This window comes from Cryptomeria japonica, chromosome 1 (genome assembly GCF_030272615.1).
Source record: "Cryptomeria japonica chromosome 1, Sugi_1.0, whole genome shotgun sequence".
NCBI lineage: Eukaryota > Viridiplantae > Streptophyta > Pinopsida > Cupressales > Cupressaceae > Cryptomeria > Cryptomeria japonica.
This window is the reverse complement of record NC_081405.1, coordinates 24,400,380-24,413,515: the sequence shown is the minus strand read 5'-3', so window position 1 is coordinate 24,413,515 and position 13,136 is coordinate 24,400,380.

Below are 13,136 nucleotides of genomic sequence, written 5' to 3'. Positions count from 1 at the left end.
TGATTGACGATATTTGGTGATTTGCGGTTTGAAATGTGAACTTGTATCATGGAAACGAGTATCTGACCGAAACCGGAACTTGTGATGACTATCAGAAGGCATTTTTCTAATTTCTGATGAAGTTTTGCTAAGGTTTTAGTAGGGTTTAAGACCGGTGAAGAAACCATCAAACCGGTAATAATTTTTGTTATCACGGTGATCGACGACGAGTCTACATGAAGGTGGTAACATTACATAAACCACGTGAATGATTTGATTGTTGTTTTGGCGCGATTCAAGGAAGAATTTATTAGGAATCAGCGAAACGCTTAGTAGAGTGTTTTGAGGGTTTGACTTTGGTACATATCAGATTTTTGTGATGGGTTACGATCAACCAACGGTTGATATTACATTGTAATTTGATGTAATGATCTGTATATTGATATGGGATGATCTCTTATGATTTGTATTGTAAATTCATGATGTAATTAGGGTTTGGTGGTTGACCTAGTTGAGATGGCTATTTAGGATGGCACAGTTGATGTTTATGATGTCGATGGTCTAAGAGAATGTGTTGAGCCATCCAAGTGAAGTGTGAGATATGCCTAAGATTTGCAGAGTGTTGAGCATAGCTGGATCTGATTTAGCAAGCAGAGAAGTGCAAGTAACAGATCACTTATTCATTGTTGTTCCCTAACAGTTGCAGCATGTTAAATCCCTTAACCGGATAGGTCCTAACAGGCCTTAAACATTTAAAGTCCCCTAACAGGATAGCTCTCAAAAGAGTGTTAAATCCTCTCACGAGGTTGATCCTAACACATCATCAAGCTCCTAACCAGGCTGCTAGGAAAACCCTTAACCAAGTGACTCCTAACAAGGTCTGCTCCTAACAAGGCGTACTTCAAAAGAGTACAAATATTTGTGGGTGCCAACTCCCGCCATGGTTTTTCCCTATTTGGGTTTCCACGTAAAAAATCATGGTGTTCATGTGATGTTCTTATTTATGTTTCATTTCATGCACTATTACTAAGTACACCAGTTATGATGTTTTATAAGAGGTTTATCAAAGGTTGTCGGTACTGATAAGAGTTGGTAGAGAAAGTGTTTGATCTAATAGATGAGGATAATAAGTTGGTAAATGATCAAATCTATATGATTGCTTAAGTGGTGAAAGAATTGATAGATCTGGTAAATGATTTGATTAATGTGTTAGCAAATCTGATAAAGAGGTTGTTAGATCTGATAAAATAAGTTGAGATATTTGATTTCAGATATTATATAAGTTTGGTTTTGGTTTAAATTTTCAATTGGTATTAATACTGATTCATCCCACCTCTCAGTATTAACCAAATCCTCATAGGATTAACACAAAACTAGCTATGATCTTGTGACGAAAATTTACCAACATGCTCATCTAGCCAACCAGAAGCTTCAAGGAGAATTTCACACTTCATGTTCAAACAAAAAATTACTATAAATAGTAACCTCATGTAAATGCAAGGTTGAGACACCATTTTCCCAACATTGGCTACATAACTCACACTCAAGATGTTTGTATCCCTGCTAAATCCCACATCCATCCATCTAATTTTAAACATGCACATTCCTCATCCTCTAAATCCATTTTGGGTCCTCATATTCTAAAACCAAATCCCTCATCCCTTCCATCCATCTTAGGTCCTTATATCCCTCTTGTTGAGTCTTATAATTCCACGTGAAATTGGAACACAATTTCACAACTCAGGGATACTTGTCCATGCAGAAAAAACCTTCATGGCTTAGAAGACTACATTTACTTATCAACCAAGGGTCATACAACTTGAAATGGTGCAAAACTATATGTGCATTACTATCCTATATAAGGTTGCTACCCTATGTTAATTGCAAAAATTGCAGTAAAAGAGAATGCTCGAAAATAATTGCTAAGAATAACTATTGTTGAAATGAAAATATCAAAGAATGAACATGCACGTTGTGTAAACAAAATATTATGATACAACATCTTAATCTAAAGAGTAAAGCAAGAATTAAATCAACTTCTATTTGGGCAAACATGCATTGAACATTACCTACACACTATCTATTCTATTAAAATTATGGTTGTTGCAAGAACAGTGAATAATGGAACTGTTATGCTACTGAAATTTAGAAAGATTATTCTAATTCTAAACACTTGGAACAATACTGTCTAAACTAAACTAATGCTAAGAGTAAATTTACCTCAAGTGGCCCCCCTTGGGTAAGATCTCATTATAGATTAAAAAGATTACTCAGCTAGTTTAGGAAATCATTGCATTCTATTAATCAAAATTACATACATGATTTAAACATAACTTGCTAAAAATAGCACAAAATTGTTCACCTTTTCAGGTCAATCGCAAACTTATTTATAACATTAATCCTATGACTAATTCTATAACCAACTACAACTAAATCCCAGATCTAAGAAGGGATTTATTAACTAAAATAAAAGAAAGAAAGACAAATTAGAGACCTATCATTCCCCGAATCCCGCTTATCTCAAAGTAGGCCCTATTAACCTATTCTGCATGAAATCCATTTCTCTAAAATCAAAATGACAAGTGACTCCTAAATTCCCTACTAAAGGATTCCAGTAGAATCCATTTGACTTCACAATCCTCTGTCACATATGTTCCCCAGTCTCCTCGTTATACTGCTTAATTACTTTGTAAATTGGTATGGGCCATAAAAGGAGTGGAGGCTGAAAAACAAGCAACGTCCACTTTAGGCTCTGCTCTTTGGCCAACTCCATGTACTTCCTGGCTCCGCAAATAGCTGCATGGCGATTGTATAAGGAATGGGGTTCTTTTTGTTGTAGGTCATGGGTGAGTTCTTGCCAACTTATTGCAACAAAATTTAAAATATCCCTACCATGTGCATGAATCATTCTCGCATACCCTTCATAAGCCTCAATCTTGGATGCTAGTATATTCTTTTGAATATTAGGCTCTTGAGCGAGTAATACCCACTCACTAATCATAGCACTTGCACTATTTGATTCAACCCAAAGAGATAGTGTAGCTATTTTATCAACCTCTTTGTATGTAAACCTCTATCATTCTTTTGTACCCTTCATAAGCCTCTATCTTAGATGCTAGTATATGCTTCTGAATATCAGGCTCTTGGGTGAGTATACCCACTTATTCATCATAGCATCTACAGTATTTGATTCAGCCCAAAGAGATAATGTAGTTGTTTTGTCAACTTCTTTGTATGTAAGCTTTTAATTACCTCTAGTTTCTTCATTCTTTAAATAAGAATAGAATGCTCTTAGTTGAACATCTCCTACATACAAAAGAGGATTATGACTAGTGTTGTATGGCACATCAAGGTCATGGATATAGAACTCACACAAAGTATTTTGTAGTTATGGGGTAGATGACTGAAAAATATGGAAGAAGTCTCTAGGATAAACAATGGAAAAGGGAAAATACAAATACTTTTGCATAAACTAGAAGATAAGCAACTGTTCCCTGAGAAATTTAATATATATACTTGTGCTGGTGGTCTGCAACTAACAATTTGCAGCACAATGGCAACCATAGTGTCCACTTTGTTCCTTAGTCTTGCAACTTTCATTTCAGATTCCTATGGCTTCTTTTCCATCATCTCATGTAATCGTTAATTTTCTCTTATCGATTCTTTTCTCTCAATTGTAACTATTTCATGTGTTTCCATAATTTGAGTGTAATTGAAGACCAAGAGATGGAGGAAGAGATGTGAGGCACTTGAGTATTACCAGTGGTTTCCATAAATGGCCCAATTTCTGAAATAGTTTCTTGTCTTAGGATGGTCTCAATGACCTCCTCTGTTTCTTTAGTAGCCATTTCTGCCAACCTATCTAAATTGATGTTTTTTGATGGCTCGGTTTCATGTGCTTCAGGTTGGGGCTCTTCCACGTCATAAATTCTAATCTCTTCCCTTTCCTTTGCGATAGTCTTTATATTTCTTCAAGAAATTTGTTTTCATATTATCCTAGTGTTAATAAACAGATTTGTCTTTTCAAAATAAATAATAAATGACTCAATTCAATCTACGTATGAAGACAAATCACAACCAATAGTTGGAGACCATTATTAGATTAGTGATCTTCCTCTATGTTTGAGAGGGGTAGCTCCCTCATAAGACCTAATTTTGATTTTCTGGAGTATGCTTTTAACCAGAAAGTAAGAAAGGCAAACTAACATATGTGCATAGCCATGACACAAATATGATTATGAATTTCAATAAAAGAAAAACAAAGACGAATGATACACAAAACATTCACTCAACACCCACCAACAATTTTTAAGAAAATAAACATAGACTTCGTCAAGTACATATGTGCAGACTAAAACTCACAGATTTGATGACATATACATTCACAACCACATTTAACAAATGGAAAGATAAAAAATAATTGCAAATTTGCACAGAAAATAGTATAGTCAACAAAGAGAACAATTAAACACATAGATTCGAACTATGTCTTTGGTTCTTTGATATAAAAAAGTTCACAAACCCCACTACCTTTATACAAAAGGTTATGATTGAAGGAAAATCCCCGCTTCCTTTCTCCCTTCAAAACTAAAATGATCGATTCACACTCATGCCTCGAAAGAAAAGGGGGATCGTAAATCTCCTCCTTTTACTGTTATTAGATAGTGTCTTTCAAGAATTTCCTTCACGAAGCCTTTTCAATTCCAACCCTTGTAACTATCTCTCTTTCTTGAGAAATAAAATAAACTCCTTGATGTTGTTTAGTTTCAAGTAATTTCCCCCTTTCCCTTTAAATAATATATTACAAATAAGGTCTTTCATATTCTCGTACACACTAACCCAACAATGAATTAAAATATTATTGAAATAGCCAAAGCATAAAGATAATGGTGTATCTTTACGTGGCTAAAAACAGGGACTTCTTAATGTAAGCATTATATCTTCATTCACCTTACAACACATCTTATATTCCTGACTCCTATCACAACAAAGCGCTTAAACTGGAGCTTCCATAAACTGTTAGCCACGGACTTCTTAATGTAAGCATTATATCTTCATTTACCTTTCAACACATCTTATATTCATGACTCCTATCACAACAAAGTTTTATATATATATATATATATAACAGCCTTATGACTTCAAGCACAGGTGGATAGGCAAATTTATAAACAGTTGTCCATCTTATTAGATTGCTTGCAAGTTAATTTGGATAGGCTCACAATTTGGATGATCTATGATCTGCAACGAACACCTCTTTAGAAACACTGGAATTGCTTAGAAGAATGATAGAACTTGATTGGGTAGCGTTGGTTTCAATCTGTGTTAATGGATATCCTTACTTATTATGACATCCAGACTTCAATCTCTATTATTAATGCCAAAATATCAATCTATATGTTGGGTAATACGCTTTATTGAAATATGGCATGGATGCCCCTTTAAATGCAATCTTGAATGCTATATGCTCTTCTCAAGGTGAACACTAATTCTTTGTATGTTGCTATATAATCCAATCATGTTGCCAAATTTTCCCCCTCTATTTCTGGTGGTTTGCAATGTTGCAAACATATTTATAATGCGAGCTTAAATTATATTCCCAATTTCTGCTGAGACATTATCCCCGACAAACTCAAAATCACACTAGTATCGGACTGTGTACAAAATTTATCCTCTATAAAATTTGCTTTGTGATCAATAAATCCATTTTATGCATGCACAGTTAATTGCATGCTTTGGGGGCATTTGTGGTCGTGAAATTTGACTTGAATCCACCTTTGATTATGCTTTGGCATGATTGGGAGAATGCTTAATGATGGTTGAAGGTTTGGCTTGAGGACTTTAGTTGCAACATCCTGACCAAGATACGTACCACGGTGTTGATTATGCCATTCTTCCTTCCATCTTTAATAGTCTTATATCAACTCCACAGTCATCAAATGATGTGCTACCACTTGGTAACGACTTTTCAATTCTAGTTGACAATGGACAAACCCTTGACTATGAATCCCTCTCTGTATTGGCAATGACATCCTCTAGGGGTTTGTACAGACAGCTTATGTCCTGTGTGTCCAAGCAAAGCCAACGCACAACTCTTCATTGCGGCACGACAAGGATGAGAACAAAGTTTTGGAGTTGGGTTCAACGCCTGCAGCTTGTATTGGCTTAAGCATTCTGTGCATACACAAAGATGCATTTGTGCGGTAATTACTTCATTTTCATAGTTCCATGTGGCATGTCGAATTTCGACACTGACTAGAACTCAACCATGATGCTGGTAGCTTTCCTTTAAAAGTGGTTCAACTTGGGGTATTGAGCTCCGAAGCCTATTTAGCAACTTTCCTTTCCACAAGATACAAGTGATGCACTAGTAAATTTAGTGGTTCCAACAACCCCTTTTGGATCCACTTAAGGTTATAGAACTCGTGAAGGATGCAGAAGCATCTTACATTGCCAAGGTTCTAAGTGAGGTGTCAAGCCCCAATGCCTAAGATAAAAGTTGATCACAAAGCCTTTTTCAATGGATGCATTATACACATGCCACGAACCATGAAGAGTGCTAAGCTTGAACTCAACCCTTGCTTATTATTGGTGGTGAACACTACTTCGGGTCCTGATGATAATTATAGACCCTGCTCAAAACTTCGCCAATGAAAACTTGACTTGCACCAAATGGATTTTAGAGCAACTATGTTATTATGATGAGCCCATTTCTACCTTGGGGAGGATAAATTGACATAGTGCTAGACTATTTGCAATACTCATTTAATGGAGGACCAAATTAAAGTCCGAACCTTGGAAAAACTTTTAAGTTTTTCTCAAAGCTTCAAGCTCGATCATAATTATTTGAAGAATTTCAATAACTTTGTAGTCAAAAATGAAATTTGGAACTCAATAATTATGACATACTGAAGTATTGTACAAAATTGTTTTGCAGAAAGATGTTTTCTAGCTTCGATGAATTATTAAATTTAATAATTTCTTTATGGATCAAGGCTAAATCACCTAATTGTATTTGGGAAGATTTGATTAATGTGTCAGACATGAATGTTTGAAATATATAGAAAAAGTTTAAAATTGACCATGGTTAAAAACATGGGCAACACCTAGTCAACCATCACATCTCTCCCCAAGCTCATGAACCACTTCAAGGCAAAATCCTTGAGAGTTGTAGGGAACAACTTTAACCTATGGCATCTGTAGTGTATTCATAACTACAATGTAGGATGTCAAACTCAAAAAGGAAAGTGTCTATGTCCCTTGAGATAATCCCATGGAAATTTGAAAGGGCTAAAGCTGGTATGTTCTTGGGAACAATATTCCTCTCTTGTTGGGCAATGGGAAAATTGAAAGTTGGAGTTCCTCATCTTGGTCGACATAGTGGTTTGCATCTCCCATCCTAAGTCTAGGTGGATAATTATGCGGAGTGGAATTATGGGATGAATTAGAGCCTATTATAAATGTTGGAGAAGATGGAGGTGAATGTATTGTTGAAATTCTACCACAACTACTGAGATGAATTGGCTACCAGTACTGAGAAGGAATTTTCCACAAGAGTCCCTCCTTCTATGCATGCAAGAAGAAAAACCCTTATTCCAACGCACCTCCAAATGGTTAGTAAAGAATTTTGGGGTTTGTTTAAATCGAAAAATCCTATAAACTAAAAGAAATAGTTCCTATGTCTAAGAAAACACGAGAAACTACTAAACAACCTAGATAATATCATAACTTGACACCATCCCTGATAACGGTGCCAAAAATACCAAGTCTTATAATTCCACTTGAGATTGGAACATAATTTCACAACTTAGGGATACTTGTCCACACTGAGCAATCCTTCATGACTTAGAATAATGCATTTACTTATCAACCAAGGGTCGTAGAACTTGAAATAGTGTAGCATTGTATGTGCATTGCAATCCTATCTAAGATTGCTACCTTATGTTAATTGCAAAAATTGCAGTAAAAGAGAAGGCTGAAAAATACACACTAAGAATAACTATCGTTGAAACGAAAATATCAAAGACTGAACATGTGTAGTGTAAACAAAGCATTGTTCTACAACATCTTAATCTAAAGAACAAATAAAAAATTACTTAAATATTTACATGCATTAAACATTACCTACACACTATCTATTCTATTACACTTATGGTTACTACAGAAAAAATGATCAATGAAACTATTATGCTATTGAAATTCAAAAAGATAATTCTAATGTTAAACACCTGAAACACTACTATCTAAACTAAACTAATGCTAAGAGTAGCTTTACCTCAAGTGGGCTTCCTTGGGTAAGCTCTTGTTATAGATTCACAAGATTACTCGACTGGTTCAGGAAATTATTGTATTTTATTCATCAAAATTATATACCTGCTTCAAACATATCTTGCTAAAAATAACACAGAATTGTTAACATTTTTAGGTCAGTCGCAAGTTTATTTATAATATTAATCCTATGACTGATTCTATAACCAACTACAACTCGATCCCAAATCCAAGGAGAGATTTATTAACTGAAATTAAATAACTATAAACTGAAGAGGAGTCCTATTAGGACTACAATTCCTCACAACTATTTGAAACACAATTATCCACTCAAATAAGCTCAACAAACTATTTAAAAGCACATGCTTAGGTAGTTTAGATCATAATGGGCGTCCATGTATGAGTGTTGCCCTTGGCTTAATCCACATGAAATCGCTTTTGACCAAATCAATGTTGGCTTTGTCCATGTCTGTAGGAGTTGACACAATGTTTGGCTATAGGATCAATCACTTATAGGCCAAAAGAAGGTGTGACATGACAAGTTAGTATATAAAACATTGCAAAGCATAGTTATTAACCATTTCCATCCATAACATACACATTCATAAGCATACATTTATTATGTTAGAGTCATTAACTAAACATATTAAAAGTGCTCAAATAAAGTTTGAATACCATAATAGGTCATACTAGGACCAAGGTTCGTGATGCTTATACCATAAAATTTAACTAAAATCTACAATGTAATTGATAATAGAAAGACAAATTAGAGACCTATCACCTCCATCCACTATCCATATCACCCCTAGCTCACAATCTAGTTACCCTATTGTAAATCAGGATCAACAAAGGCACACATCCTTGAGAACCTTCCAACCATCCATCTACTTGAACCCATCCAAAATACATTCAATCATTTCCTATCCATCCATGAATCCCATTCCGAACCCTAGAAGCAATTTGGATGCCAAGCATATAATTCATAAGTACAAAAATCCATATACATCAAAAGATCAACATGTCCCATCTAAAAGATATATCAAATCAAAGAAAAAATTGTTCCAAAAGCAAAAAGTAAAATTAAAAAAACGTGTGGATTCCTAAGTCACTCATAGAAGAAATGCATTCCAAAGAACCATAAAGGAAAAAAACAAATAAAAACCCATGTGCTTTTCGAAGTCGCTCATAAAACATTGTATCCTAAAGAAAAATCAAAATTGGCATCCAAACTTGTTATTCCAAAGGCTTCTTTCATTCCTCTATCTAAATATCTCCCACCTTTCTAACCTATTTTGGGTCTCTATGTCCCAAAATCTACTATTCTAGATACTCCATCACCTCCTTCATCCTCCATCAAAATCTCAAAATCCAAAATCGGATTTTCCTTCATCACTCCACCACCCCTCAAGGTGTGTCCAAACATTGATCTTGAAAACATTTCCATCCACTCAAACACAAATCTTCCAGCATCCTATCTATTATCCAACACCTATTTTCCATCATTTCATCCCTCCCATCCAATCATTCACATAAATCCTTTCCCCATTCCAACTTATCATCCATTTCATTTCCCTTTATCATCACCCTACCGACATCTTTGAGCATACCTTCAATAGCCATGGTCCATTGTAGCACATATTTAAAGGGTACCACCCAAAGAATGAGATTCTTGAGTGCTTCAACCATCTCCTATCATGCATCCATTATTCTCAAAAAAAGTCAAAAAATAAAGAGAAATAATTCGTCCATTGATGAAACCACTTTTTGTGGCTTCTTGGGCAAGTACCGTGATGAAAACCTAGCAAACATGCCTCATGTGTAATCCATCATCCCCTTGCACTCTACACTTTGGGGCAAGTTTCATCCACTCTATCCTACCTACCACATCTCCCCTTATCCCTCATCCACTATCCATCACCCTATCTACATCCATATCCCCTTTTCCACCTTTGATCTTGATAAGGCTAACGATCTCCATAAGAATCATGCATCCTATTAGCTTCATCGTATCCATACCTTGCGCTCTGTATCCCTTATTCTATCCATTTCTTACTTTCATAATCCATTATCACCTTTGATCTTGCTTATATTTTTCATATCCTATCTCCATCCCATCCACATCCATACCTTGATCTTGATTAAACTCAAGGACATAAAATGCAAAAAATATTTTTAGAATCTTCTTGACATGTCCATTCTTGTGCACCACATGCCATTTAATGCACCATTCCATCACCTTGTAGTGACATATCTAGTGCCTAAGATTGGATAAACATGTCATCCCATTGCGAGATAGTTCTTGAAAATCAAATCAGTTCTGATTCCATAAAAAGCCACCTCCATCTTTCACCTATCCATTTCCTTCCCACTAATTCATTCATCCATTCATAATTTTTTACGTCGTGCTAGATATTGGGGCCAAACAAATACATCTTTTTTGAGAATAAATACTGACATGTGTCTTTTACCTCAATCATTAATCCAAACATCTTTCAAAATGTCCTTAAAAAAATCCAAAAACATTGAAAAAAGTCCTCTAAAATTTAAAAAAAAAACATAAAATGTCTTTAAAAAATCCAAAAAAAATATAAAACATCCTTGGTATAGTGTTCACAAAAAAAGATATTTTAATAATAGATATAGTCTACCATGGACATGGTTGTGTGGTTAGAAGCATTGGGTACAACTTGTACATGCTTGGTTGATATAAAGTCTCAAAGGGCATTGTTGGTGAGAGATATTCTTATGTATTTTTGTTTAAGATAACCTATTGAGTACTCAGGTATCAAATGAGGTGATTATGAATATCATTTGATAGGTTGATCTGGAGGGAAATGACATTTACCCATTGTATTTGTAGTTGGTAGTATGTATACTTGCAATCCTTGTTTGTTGATCCAAATTATTGATAAATGACCATGCTACATAAAGGAGAAAGTTAATTTATTATTGAATATGTTTTTCTTGAACTTCTTGGATGTGATCCATGAGACTATTTCACACCTCTTTGTAATTAATATACAAGAGATTGTGACTAGGAATTTGTAAATTGAAAAAATGAACCAAAAATCTTGTGGAAAAAATGGAAAGTTTGAAGTAGGTATGTTGGTTGAACTTAAATGATTCATTTGAGTGATGCAATCCCTAGCCATTAATACATAGAAATCTCGGCCATAGTAGTAAATAATCGATATTCATTGATATCAGTATAAGTACATGATTACCAACAACATTTCTAAGTGTCATCCTGTTGGCATTATGTGAACTGGCATGAGCCTTATGTGAACTGGCATGAAGACATAATGATATTGTATGTTGTCATTGATGTCAATATGGGACATAGTGTGAACCAACACGTGATAAGTGAAGAGAGAGGAACCGGCATATGTGTGAACTGGTTTATATGCCAAAGTGAAGCGGCATATTTGTTCAAGGTGAACCGACATGAAGTTATGGGAACCGGCACATGGAAGCACTGTATGACTACCAATTGGTAGGCAGCTTCCACTTCGGGGTTTCCGGTTGGAGTACCTCAAGTCTGTGTGACTCAATCGGCGATCTTTGTGTGATGAGTTAGCAGTATGATGGAGGACAGATCGTGTTGCCACGTAAGCTCTGTGTGCGTGAAGGATCTTGCATGAAGATGACTATTCCTATCTACCTCGGGAATTTGTGAAGTCTATCAAACGGTGATAACGCATGATGGGTTATCAGCCACCATGAAAACGGTGGATAATGGATGATGGAGAATGTCTTGAGATCGATTCAAGATTGTTGCATTTAATGCAGCATGATTCAACGGTTAGGATCAAACCGTTTGAATTGCTTAACCTAACAGGTTTAGGGTTTAGGGTTTTTGCTACTGACCTGTATGTCTCCTATAAGGTTGATGTTGGGTTTCTTTCTGAGGTTGTTGGCAAAAGTTGTGAGTGTGTATCCAAGGAAAGTGATACGTGATTCTTGCCAGACCAAAGGAGAGAAGAGATACCTGCAAAGTGAATGTGCAGAAGGAAAAGAGGAGCCTAAACAGATCTGCATTAGCATTAAGTATTGTTAACAGATCATTGTAATACCTGTTGATCTCTAACCACTTCAACAGTTGTAAAATCCCCTAACAGGGTAGCCTTAACTGGCTTGATTCAAAATCCCTTAAATCGGGTGGTCTTAACTGGCTTGTTTCAAATCCCTTAACCGGGTAACTCAAGGCTAATGAGTTATGAGAAGCTAGAGAAGCTTAGGAGATCCTTTCAGCTATTGAGTTCTTGAAATCCTCTAACAAGGTGACCCTACCGGGTTTAACCCTTAACCGGGTATCCCTTAACCGGGTGATCCTTAACAGGATCGGTTCTTACCAGAACCTATTGTAATGTCCTTAACCGGACAAGGCTCCTAACAGAGCGGACTTCTAAAGAGTTCAAAAACAGCTTGTGGGTATTCATCCCCACCGTTGTTTTTCCCAGTTGAGTTTCCACGTGAAAATTATGTGTATCATGTGAAATGCTTCTGTCTTGTGATGCTTTGTTTTATCTGTTAAGCACATGAAGGTTCTATGTTTTATGCCTGCCTATAAAACATATTGAACTCATTGTTGTGAAGATAAAACATATTGAACTCATTGTTGTGAAGATCTGATGGTCAAGTTTACTGGTTTATGCATGAGAATATAATGATACTGTAGTATTGAGTTAAGAGGAAAGCTTATTGAGTGACTGGTTCATGACTGATTGAGCTATACTGAATGTTACTGGTTGCACTCTGTTTTACCGGTATCCCTGTTTATCAGTCATTTGGGGTATTTGCTGTCAAACTGGTTTTTGACTGTATTTGTGTTTGTACTGATTCACACCCCCCCCCCTCTCAGTACTGGTTCGGTACTAGTGGTTCATCAT